General features: G+C 40.1%; 1 protein-coding gene across 8 annotated transcripts in view; it reads left to right on the forward strand.

The window, feature by feature from the left end:
• LOC149230848 (uncharacterized) overlaps window positions 1-12,667 on the forward strand; it is a 154,965-nt gene that overhangs the window by 111,655 nt on the left and 30,643 nt on the right. For 2 of the 8 annotated variants that reach the window (XR_016248033.1, XR_016248032.1), the window contains exon 5: window positions 4,363-4,463. The exons of the other annotated variants lie outside the window; for them this stretch is intronic. The gene's annotated coding sequence lies outside the window, so the exon portion shown is untranslated. The remainder of the gene's footprint in view (window positions 1-4,362; window positions 4,464-12,667) is intronic. 8 annotated transcript variants of the gene reach the window in all.

Consider the following 12,667-nt stretch of genomic DNA (forward strand, 5'->3'; position numbering starts at 1 on the left):
TACTCATGGGCACATTTGTATCCAAAAGCTCAAGCAAATATGTGCATATTATAGGTACTTAAGTAAATCTGTAGCTAACACAGGTACTGTTGCTACTTGGTAACAAATATACAATCATGAACAAGGGAGAAACTGACAACTTCATCACACTATTTTAGAGGAAGAAAAACATATATGGAATGAGATTACAGAGGGGAAAACATACTGCACATTGATCTGCTTGGAATCACCAGGGAGTTTCATTAATACTTGAAGGGTCCAAATAACTAGTCCATTACATTCAACATGCGTCGCTCTGATCCCTCATGAACAGGCAATTAGAACCAAATGGAACCCAAGAATTAGGACCACTGCGGGTGCAAAATTCCAGAACCCTTATTAAGTGTTTCTCCCCCTTCTTTATACAGAGAAGGGGGGCTTTGAAACCACATTTACAAAATATCTCAGCCAAGGGCCAGCTGTCTGATTGACTAGCTGCCTCGACCTACGATAGTTCTACTTCCCCAAAAAGATTTCCAAGGATTTGATTCCTTTCTTGAAAACAAATTGAAATTACAGAATAATGAAAAGAAAAGGAAAACAGAACAATGATGGAGGAAGATGTCCTTCTGCCGTTTCTGAGATTGACCCTGATCAGGCCACGTCTTTGCCTTAGCGGGCTTCTCCTACTACTCGGCTGGTTCTCGTCACTTTCATCTTAACTGCCTATCTTCACCACTCTCTGGATCTGATAACGATTGACTGTAATTGCCTGTTACGGAGTAGAAGTGGAGAATGTCCTGGCAGTCCTTCGTTGTGTATCTGAGTGGAGCACCATGCTGAGCCATTAAGTCTTCTTGAGTCCCATGCCTTCATTTACTGTCCGAAGACGTGTAGCGAAGCAGTCGAATTCATTTCTGAGGCCATTGCTGTCTTGGGTTTCTTGTTGCGGAGGTTTCCACAGGATTAGCCCATATCGCTCTCCAACTACTTCGTGCCTTCATTTAATACCTCAGCTGCCGACCCATACGCCAAAAAATACCCTTGCTATCCCACTGAGCGGAAGCGAAATGGACAATTTAATGTTCGTTGATCTGGGCCTGTTGGTATCGCAATTGCAACACAGGGGAGGGATTTTTACCATATTCCATAATGTTTTGCCGACGGGCTGGACCCGAAACTGTAAGAAACTGCAATATAAAATATCGCATCCATCACAATCGCAAGTCGGAAGGGGCTTCGGCGGAGAAGGAGTTTGTGACTTGAGCGATCCCCGATCGCGATATCGCAATCGACGGGAGGACTTATCACAATTGGTGGGGAGAGAGCTGTCGCGATCGACGAGGGGAGACGAAGCTCACAATATCGCAATCAGGCAGATGAACTTGCAATATCGGTGGAGGAGGGGTTTATGATTTGTGCGATCCTCAATTGTGATATTGCGATCAGCGGGGGAGGAGTTATTGCAATCGGTGAGGGGAGATAGAACTTTATTGCAGTAAGCGGGAAACTTTGCGATATTTGATATCTCAATCGCAAAAGAAAAAGGGAGACGGACGAGTATGTATCACAAGAAGGGAAAACTTGGATTGTGATTTGCGATGTGCTCCTGGACCTCTGATATGCTCTTCTCCTTCATTTCAAAGGCAACAAAACCCCTGAAATTCAATAGGCCACATCTTCTGATCCAGAAGTCCATTTTTGGACTTGCATATAGCATTGGAAAGCTTGTTCCGAGCACTATGCAATGGAGAGGGGCCGATTTAGCTTTGGGTGATTCTGCGGCTTGGAAGATGACTGCAAAATTTACTGCTCTTTTGCACTTTGGGCGACTGAAAACACAATTTGCAGTGAGTGACAACATATGGCATTTGGATACTTGTCATATGGTTTTGAAAGTAAGGCCAAAAACATTGATTTTGATGTGCGGTAACTTGATATTGTTTTGAATGCCTTTAATTAGTATGGTAACCTTGATGGCAATAGTGTGCTTGTGAGATTTATTTAATGACCATTTTCTCAGTGATCTTGATAAGGCCTTGATAAGATGTAACCACTATGATGTCCTAACAACATGGTAAATATGACAATGTGACAAATGGATACCTTGACTTGATGATGTTAGGACTCTGATGAAATATCTGTGTAATGCGACAAAGAAGTAATAAAGTGAACTAATCTTTGATGAATGTTTGATGACATATTCATATGTGACAATAAACCAACGAATGGTGACTTGTCATGACTATGATGTATATATGAGAACCTGGTATGGCTTGTCTACGTGATCTGACAATTTTGTTGATACATGACATATGAGATATAGGTTGATGTCGTGATTGATGATGATTGAAGAGGCTTCCCATTTAGAGGGAGAAACCCTTGATGAGATCCCAACACCTACTATTTGTAGTGGATGATTAGAAGTCCCACGATTGCAAAATGAAGCAGTGTACATCTAATGTTATTTTTTATTATTGAGCTAACATTCCTTTGTTGATAGGGCTAATTTATCCCATGAAGCATCAAGATCCACCTCTCATATAGAAGCACTTTTATGGAATGTTGGATTGCATTAATGGATTATTGTTATTGGATTGGATGGATCCTTGTATGCACTCTGAGTTAGACAGAGTCTAACCATATATAGCTGGATCAGAGAAATCTTCATGGATTGAGAGAATGTTCCTGTATAAGACAAGCTTAAGCTTGTGATTGCTGCCTCCGTGCATGAGAGGGAGAAAGATGAATATGGTATTTTGTTCTTTATGTTATATATTTGCTTTAACATTTGATGTCCTATATGGATAGGATAATAGTAGGTAAGTTGTTTGAGCCGGTACCAGATATGAGCACTTTAATATGTTTCTGATCTTCATAGAGTATCATGGATTGATGGTTGTGACCTTCCTGGGCAAGGGTCCGAGCTGATCAAGGACATGGAGCTATGCTCTTCCCCCATGTTTGAGCTCCCAGGGTGAGAAATTGAGCCTTAGAGCTCTTAGGGTTGAGGGACCTTTGGATTTGATAGAGTATACCCTAGTTGGCATCTGTCTTTCCCACCCATCTGGCCAATGGGTGTTAGCCGCTTCAGTTAGGCGCGATCATTACCATTTATGGTAAGTGGCATCCCGCTCAAGCTAGAGATGTAGGTGTTCTATCACTTGACTCTTTAGGGTCATGTTGGGAAGATCAACAGATAATAGGATAGGCGCGATCCTTACCATTTATGGTAAGTGGTATCCCTCCTATTATCTCCAGGCAATGGGATAGGTGCGATCCTTACCTCAAGGTAAGTGATATACCTTTTATTGTCTATGGATTCCGGGTGGTAGCATTTGGCTCCCTGTTGGCAGATATTCTAGGTTGAGCTAGGCTTCCCGATGTGGTTCCAGGTCGAGTAGGGCTCCTTGATGTTGTTCCGGATTGAGCTAAGCTCTCCGATGTTGTTGTGGGTTGAGTTGGGCTCCCCTATGATGTCAGATTCTTCTTCTTCTTTAGATTCGAGATTGTTCAACAAATGGAGATGAGCAGAGATGAGTTGAGTTGAGATATGTCTTAATGATGATTACCCTTCAGATGATTATTGGATATAGGGTTGAAGCCTAATGCTCTCCTATGATGATGACTGAATTGAGTTCCTCGATGATGATTCTTCTTCTTGTTTAGCTGATGATTGAGATGGATGTCTTATTGATATAGCTATGGAATATGTCTTCAAGACTAGTAGGGTTTGGAGGGCTGATCTCCCCTATCATTGGTTATGGATGCCTCCTATTGGCTATTCAGGTGTCTTTCTTATGGTTGAGATATGTTCTCTCGAGACTTGTCATGATGCAACTATGATGAGTTATTCTGGATGAAAATTCCTCCCTAGCTGAGAGGGAGTGTTAAATTGTGGGACAACTTCGGGAAGAGTTTCCTTTGATTGCCAAAGATGAAATTCAAAATTAATTGGCATAGTTTTGCATTATGAAAATATGAATTAAAGTTACTAAGTGTCTCTTGCCCTTAATATTCAAAGTCAGCCTCAGTGGGAATATCATTTTTAAATTTGAAATTTAAAATCACTTTGAAGGTCTACTCATTTGATCATGTCGGCTTGGCAAAATGTCATGTCGTTTCGGACCCTCAAACAACTATATATACCCTATTACCTTAATCTCTTTGGCACGAAAAAAAAATGGATTCCTCTGTAACTTCGTTTGGTCTGAAAAGTTCGGATGGCACTAAGATTTTCAAAGGCTTCTCTCTCTGTGTATTGTTGCAAGGGTTACTGGTCTGAGATTCTACAGAACTAATCTCGCTTTTGGATTTAGGATGATTTCTATAGCACTATGCTCTCACTCATGTTCAAGACTATTTCTCTCCCATATGGTACAGGTAATCTGGCTGCAGGACGTTTGCTGCAAAACTTCTATCGCATGTCATTACATTATGGCACCTTCACTTACCATGATCTGCATCTTTCAATCCTTTGCATGGTATGGTCTACTGTCTTGATTTAGTTTATATGAAAAACAAATCGTTGCACATTTATATGGCAATCAAACACTGCGATTTGGATATGGCAATCAATCTCTGTGGTCTCATTGATTCTATAATTGTGATTCTCTCATACACTCATTCTCAGTGGCACTCTCATCCTATATCAGTAATTTCCATGTAGCTCGCTCTTGTATCAGTAATTCGACTTCAATAACTTACATTAATGGCTCTATGTGTAATTGTCATTATTCTCTATTGAATCTATAGTAAGGTATCACAACAGTAGTATTACTACTGGGGCTTAGTGCATACAGTAGTACGTTGTGGTATTTATATAATGGTATTTCCATAGTGTTATATTGTGATAGTTCTTTAGTGGTAGAAGTATGGTATTTCTACAACAGTGTTGTGGTAACTCAACAGTGACTATATATTATTCTCTACAGTGATAGTATATTCTTAGCCTTGACATTTCACAGTGGTGGTTCATATAACAATGTTGCATGACAAAGATAACTGTGTTGGCATAGTTGGCATGACAATGATGACAACATTGGTATAACAGTATCACATCTCTATCTCACATATATGAAACAGATATGATTGGTATCACAATATTATGTATGACATCAATTCATTATTTCTCTGCATCGATATATAATGTGGTACCTCTTCAGTAGTTCATTATTGTAATAGCTCTATGGTGACTTTATATTATCCTCTGCAATGACAGTATATTCTTCATAGAAGTGTTCTATTATCCTATGTTTGGATGATTTGTGGTTGCCTACAGTGACTACGACTAAGGGCTTCTTCCTTAACAGTGAGCTTTGCACATGCATGGCAATAATGATGAATATTGGGTATCAGATATGGTGGTGTGACTTGGCAACATCTTTCTCGAATTATTGAATGTCAGTTCACAAATGAAGTTGTGAATAGACCTAGGTAGGCCCTTGGTGGCTTGATGTAATGAAGTATCTCACTATAGATGTACTTTGTATCTCAGTATCTCACTATAGATGTACTTTGTATCTCAATAGAACAATCGATGACAATCTAATAGAAGAAGAAGAATTTGGAAGGATTTTCCCCCTTGTGGGGTTTTGCCCTGGCCTCTAACCAAATCATGGTGTCCCTATCTGTGCATGCTTTTCTTCTTATGTTCCTTTTATTGGTCCGCTGCATTGTTCATGATATCATTGTTCTTTCTATATAATTGCTAATGATGTTTAAATGCTATGGGGTGAATGAAATATGAAAAATATTGAATTGCAATTATCTAAAGCAAAGAACAATGCATCCCTAAGAAAAAAATTAACACTATTGACATTGCATTTTGCCACCCTGCACTGCTGCCAACTCTGCCTGCGCTGCATTTGATCTCATGCTGCTGCTACTGCGACTACTGCAACTGAGAATTGATCTATTGTGTCCTTGTACTGACTCTGCAGCTGTCTCCTGTGAAATTTTAAATACTGTTGCAATTACTGGTTATTGTTGTCCTATATGTTTAGATTATTTCTCAACTGCAAGTTACTTGTGGAAAATATTGAATAAAACAAAACTGCAAATTACTTGTGGAAAATATTGAATAAAACACAACTACAACTTCACTGAAAAATAAATAACCACAAGAACTGAGAAAATTATGCACACACAAATATTGAACACTAGTATTTTCGGACAAATGTCCCTAGAAAAACCCTGAAGGGAAAACTATTTCTGTAGGTGAGGGTTTTAATTATTAAATTTTTCAGCAAAATATTACAACTAGTTGCCATAAAATGGGAAACCTCTGGAAAATTTTTCTTATCAATTCTGCAAGTCTCCTTGGCCTCCTGGAAGCAATTCGTCCCACCAAAGCAAATTCGGCCTCCCTTCTGAAGCTTGTTCTGGCTCACACGTTCGGCCTAGCAGATAAACTCGGCCCTCCTGGTAACTTGCACTAGTTGGGAAAATTATCTCGGCCTCCACTAGAAAATCTTGACCTTTACTGGCAAATTGATCTCTCTTGCGAATTTTTCTTGCTCCAGATTTTCTCCCTCTATGAGCAATTCACATTGCTTGCTAAGGTAATTTGCACCCCCTACTGGAGCAACTTGCACCACTTGAAAATTGGCCTCTCTCTGAAGAAAAATTGATCTCCAACTCTCCCTGGAAATATTTGTGAAGAATCTCTGCTCAAACCCCTGCTGTTGATGTCCCTGTGCTGCCTCTGCACCCTTGCTATCATTGCAACTTTGTGTCTTGATGTGTTCCCCAAATGCCCATCGATTTTCTCTTATAATCTGTCGTTGACAAATCAATGGCCATGATCTAATCACAATCAATGGCTAAGATCATCTTGACCCCATCAAGTGACTTTTCTGGAAGTCTCTAGAGGAAAATCGATTTACCCCAATTAATACTAATTAATTAAGCTATTTCCCTAAGTTAGACTTAGGAAAAGTTTTCAACTACTTAGATAAATCTAATCAAGCCCTTTTCTCGCAAAACCAATTCTGGGTATTGGAGAAAATGTGTTCCGTAGCCTCATGGACATAATTTGAGACTAGAACACCTGTCTGAGCTACACAAACTAACAATCCCTCTTAGCAAGGAAGGTGTTTAGTAGAACACCCAACTTGTCTCTAAAGAAGATGAATCTCGCCTTCCCCAGAGCTTTCTTCAGAATATCAACTACCTGCTCATTTGTAGGTATATTGTTAATTTTAGGTAACAATGGTATGTTCTATGCTTAAGAGCAATTTACTTCAATTTCTTTATTAGCCCAATATCAATATCCAGTTTAGTAATCACATCAACATGATAGTAAAATGCATATAGAACATAAACATAAACAATAGAAGACAAGCCAAGACAAGAGGACACAAGATGTGGCACTAGCCAAGGACAAACCCCAATGTGGGGAAACCTGTTAAACACACATGGATAGTAAAACAGTGTGAAAGATAAATCAATGAGTTTCTTTTTTTATTAACATAAGATACACATTTATAGTACACATATGTGACTCTTGGGATTCAGATCCCAAGGTCTCTTGGACTGCTTTTGTCCATTCGAATTCCACACTAACCCTTTAGGATTAGGTGTCCAACATTCCCCCCCTTAATCCGAAGGGTTATGTATGAGTCCAAGAAGAGAGCTGTAATACAACATGGGCAAAAAAATGCATGGCAGCACTAGGCTGAATGTGCTCTATGAAATGTTGGTAAAAAAGGGCGGTGGTTTAAGGATGACCACCAACACTAGAACGCTTAGTGCAGTTCCCGGAACTCTTCCAAAACTGGCAAGAAACTGAAGTTTTCTGCTAGAGGAAGTGATCCCATTGTTTTAAAGAGGGAAACCTTCAACCATAAAAGGGAGGTCTCACCCCGCATAAAAGGTAAAACTTCAACCTGAAAAGGGAAGTCTCAAACTGTGATGGTTTAAGGATAACCAACAACTCTGGAATGCTTAATGCAATTCCTGAACTCTTCTAAAACTGGCAAGAAGCTGGTGTCTTCTGCTAGAGGAAGTGTTCTCAATCTGTTCACGGGCATCTTTGTCTCTGGCTACAACTCTGAAACTGGTGTGGCAGGTTGTGGCTCAGGCTCGCTTGATGTGACTTTGAAGCTTGTAGATGATCATCATTTCCCCCCCTATCAGGTACAAGGTGAGAAGATGGAGAAAACTCAACTGCAAGACTGTTCAATATTCTGGAACAAGTTCTGACATGTGTTTGGAATATTTTCTTGGCTGTTGATGCCCATTGCCAAGAAGCGATCCATCCAAGATGAATCTTTGTTTTTGCAGGACGTTTGTTTTTGAAGCATCTGTTTGAAGAATGAGTGGTTTTATGACAGTGCTTACATGGATGAAGATCAAAACAGTGATCTTTCAGATGGCCAACTCGGTCACAATGTTGGCATTTCACGATCTGTTGTTGTTGCTGTTGTTGTGGAAGAGGGGCAGATTCTGGAACAGCCGAAGCTGAACTGTCATGAGAAGCATGTGAACTGTCATCAATGAATCCAACACTCTGAAACTGAATGGGCTTTGAGTAGTCTGGAATATGAAAGGACAAGTCCTTGTCATAACCAAGACCGGTTCTGTGCTTGTTGTGGACAAGCTGTTCCCAAGGTCTGATGATGGGCTTGGGAAGTGCAGATTGAGTTTCTGCATCTGCATGTTCAACTGCTGCTTTATCGGGTATTGGATCTGAATGAACTTGAACAATATTGACTTGCTGTTTATGGGAGTCTGCTTCATTGTTCTGAACAGAAACAGGTTCAGAATGACTCCTTATTTTTAATTCTTCTTGTTGTAGCTGTGTTTCAAGCTGCAAAAAATCAATATTCTCTTGTACATTATACAAACAGGTTCTAATATCAACCAGAGAAGCTTTGCTTATGCTCACTGTATCATGATCTGAGGAATGTATGAGAGTTTTTAAGAACTCTAATATTTCAGTGATTCGAGGCATATTCTTCATTGTCAAAATATTATGACTCAATGAGTAAAAGTAACACCATTCATAGAAAAATCCTTTGTAAATGTGCAGCAAATGAATCAAGGAACAGAAACTATAATGAGTTTTAAATACAGTTTCACAACTGGGGCAGCAGCAATTGCAAACTTGCTTGGAACCTTCAAGTACTCCTTCAGAAATGATGGTTAACAAAACTCCAATAATTATAACATTGTCATGGACAGGACTTGAATACTCATATGCTTTGACAGGGGTACCAATTAATATTCTCTGATCTTGCCACTAGTTTGCTTCAGCATTGGAGATACCAGATTTCTGCTTCTCGCTGGTCCAATCTATTGGCTGGAATGGCTGGAAATTTAGTGAGCTCAACCTGTAGCAGAGTCGGTTTACAGAGTCAAAGTCATTCGGTCTTCTGCACGGAGATCAACGCACAGACCAGCTTATGCACAGTCTCACAGTGAGCAACAATGCATAAAGTCCAACAGTTTATTACAAGAAAGAAAGAGATGTTTTCCGTATACAGTGAAAAACGTTTGACAAATAAATTCCCACTGAGAGCTGAGAAGGTAGACTTTATAAAAATAGAACAAGAAGTTCAATCGCTGAGCATGAAGTGTATGATGCAGTGATATTGAAGACAGTGTAATACACCAATGTAATACACCAGAACAGTGCAAAAGAATATAGCCACAATTACGATTTCCCAGGAAGACTATAGGACACTTCAATATCAAAGAATCCAGAATGCTGCACTGAAGAGATAAAAAAACTCGCAAATCATTATGATAAACATTTGGATTTGCTTTACAGAAAAAAAATCCTCTTCACTGATCTGTTATGTAAATATCAAACAACACTGAAAGCCGACTGAATTGTTGATGAAACATGCGAAGCAATAGTCCGAGATGCAAAACATACAACACAGCGTTTTGTTTCGTGTATATCACAGCGACAGTGAGCATATACCATGTCACGATTTTAACAAATCCACATCACATTTTCTCAATCACATTCCCTCGGCTATAAGAGGTCTTTCTCCGCTGCGGGATTGATTCGTTGCGCCTCTACAAGTCAAACGGAAAGGGCTTTGTGCACAGGAATCACCATATCCGTGATGCCTAAACCATTAGAGGAATTGTGGCCGCATCTTGTCTCAATTACCAACATATATATATATTGAATCAATGACAGCAACCTTGGAAGAAAGTTGTTGACACGCAGATCACTGACTAGTCAGTTGGAGAAGAAGCAGTCACCTATAAATTCCACGCCTCGGAAATTGAAAAGCTCGTCACACGACTATGCAGCTGCTACACAATTTTACTATGGCTTGCAGGCGTATATATGTGAGCGCACCGGGATTGGACATATAGATCTCTGCTCCTCAAACCTTCTAAATCGATACTCCATTAGAGCCTATGCGCACAACACATCTATATATCTAATTTACACACCTCCGCGGCAATTCTTTATTATTGGCGCTCCCATGAATCCTTTAAATAAACATATAATTACTGGACTTACCTACACAGCCTGTATGTATCCATTGTATACATACGCGTCCACGGTGGAGTTTGAATCAACTGCTCTTCCAATTCTTGCGATCACTGGGACAACTATTTCTGCTTTCTGACTTGGGCGGACTACAGGTCTAGTTGAGCTCGATGGAACTCCAACAGGCGGCCTTTTTGGCACAACTGTAGTTACCATGGGAATGCTTCGTACTGCAGCATACGTTTTGACTCTGCTTCACCAGATCCACATAATAAACTCTGCTTCTAATCAACGAACACTGTTTTTTTTTTTTATCTGCTGATATTATTTGTTGAAAGTAAGCTGCAAGCTCGTACAGGGAACAGCAGGAGTATGTGTTCTATGGCCTTGTTCACTTTTTTTTTGTTGCATAACTTGCATGCTTGTAGCGCCCATGAAGTTTTCGGTGCTGTCCACTGACTCATTGACTGATTTACGCTAGATATATGCCGAATAGTTACTATAGCAGCCAATTTTCATTGCAGAAACTAACCTGGATGCTTAGGTTAGCATGTTCTCCATGAGATTTGAACCCTCTACAAGATAATCAAAGAAGTACTTTTCAGCAGCTCAGTTAAACCTTAGTGACCTCGGGTACAAGAGTGGCATTATATAATTGTATGCTGCTCTATAAAAGTCATGGACAGGACAACTTTACACAAAAGTCTTCTATCTTAACGTTTGCTTTAAAGAACCGAACTAATTTAACTTCTGGTGAGAAATTATCAGAAAGGACCAACCAAAAGTCATTGAACGTCAATAATTTTGATGGGAAGAAGCGCAGAGCAGGAAAGAAGTTGGCGCAACGACAACATGGTCAGCGCTGTCTGGTAAACTGCAAGGAGAATCCAAGAAGGTTGCACCAGGAGACTAGAAATCCGCAACAATACTCAGCAGAATGGATTAAATTTTGTTTTCATGGCAACCCGTGGCAGACATAAAACACCGCAACAATTCTTTGTCAGGGAGCGTTCACCAATCCAGCCGCGTATGGAGTCACGTCGGAGGTGTAACGGTTGGCAGATTATACCAAAAACGGATGTGCAGAGAATTGTCAGAGGAAGAGCATATTATGGCAATAAAGTTGTTACTCAAGACCGAGGGACCGAGGTAACGTATATACCATCAACGGACAAGCGTTACAAATTTTGGGGCGTTTCTCTGTGGGAGAATTGCAGTCAGAGAAGAATATGAAACCGACATAAAAACGCATTAAACACAGTTCTAACAAATGCAGTCATATGGCAGAAATGAGCAGCGCATCATTAAACACAGTTTTGTCAAGGAATAATGATAAATCCCAGGTGGTGCAGCGCTTTTAAATGGTGCTTATATGGACAGAGAACGCAGGTCTCATAACGGCTTGGATAGATGCGTTATATGGCAGAGGCAGTGGCAGCATGTCAGGAGCGCTGGAAAAGAATATGGCAGAGGGCCAGGACTGACATGCACATAACAGGCCACAGAAAAACAAGTGGCTCTGATACCATGTTAAACACACATGGATAGTAAAACAGTGTGAAAGATAAATCAATGAGTTTCTTTTTTTATTAACATAAGATACACATTTATAGTACACATATGTGACTCTTGGGATTCAGATCCCAAGGTCTCTTGGACTGCTTTTGTCCATTCGAATTCCACACTAACCCTTTAGGATTAGGTGTCCAACAAAACCCTTGATCAATTCTTTTTATATTCTTCAATAGTTCAGTAGAGAGAGAGATAGCACAAATTACAAATATGATAATTTATGACAGCAGCAAGAAGCCCTAACCAGAAAAGTCAACGATGGTCAAACATGGCAAAATTCTTCCTCTAAACAGCTCGTTCAAACCCAGTCAACTTCGGCCTCTAACAACAAGCCCAATCAGCCCAAAACAGTCCAAAAAAGTCCAATCAAAAGTTGGTCAACGAAAGTCAAACTGTGGCCAGCCTTAGGGTAGTAAATGCTGGTCAAATGAGAGGTCAGATCACCTGGATATTAGTGCCTAGATCTGCAACTTGCCAAAGAGAAGATACCTCACCCAATCCACAGTCAAAAGGAGGTCAACACTGGTCAATGCGACCCAAAATACAGCCTCTGAAATTCGGTCAATGTTGGTCAACGCAGTCAAATGGTCAAACAGAAAAACACCCTCCTTCCTTCGCACGTGCGAGAGACAGCTGCCCAGATTAGCAGACCTAATC

Source organism: Pinus tabuliformis, chromosome J (assembly GCF_031772625.1).
Source record: "Pinus tabuliformis cultivar Carrire ecotype Pingquan chromosome J, CPIR1, whole genome shotgun sequence".
Classification (NCBI taxonomy): Eukaryota; Viridiplantae; Streptophyta; class Pinopsida; order Pinales; family Pinaceae; genus Pinus; species Pinus tabuliformis.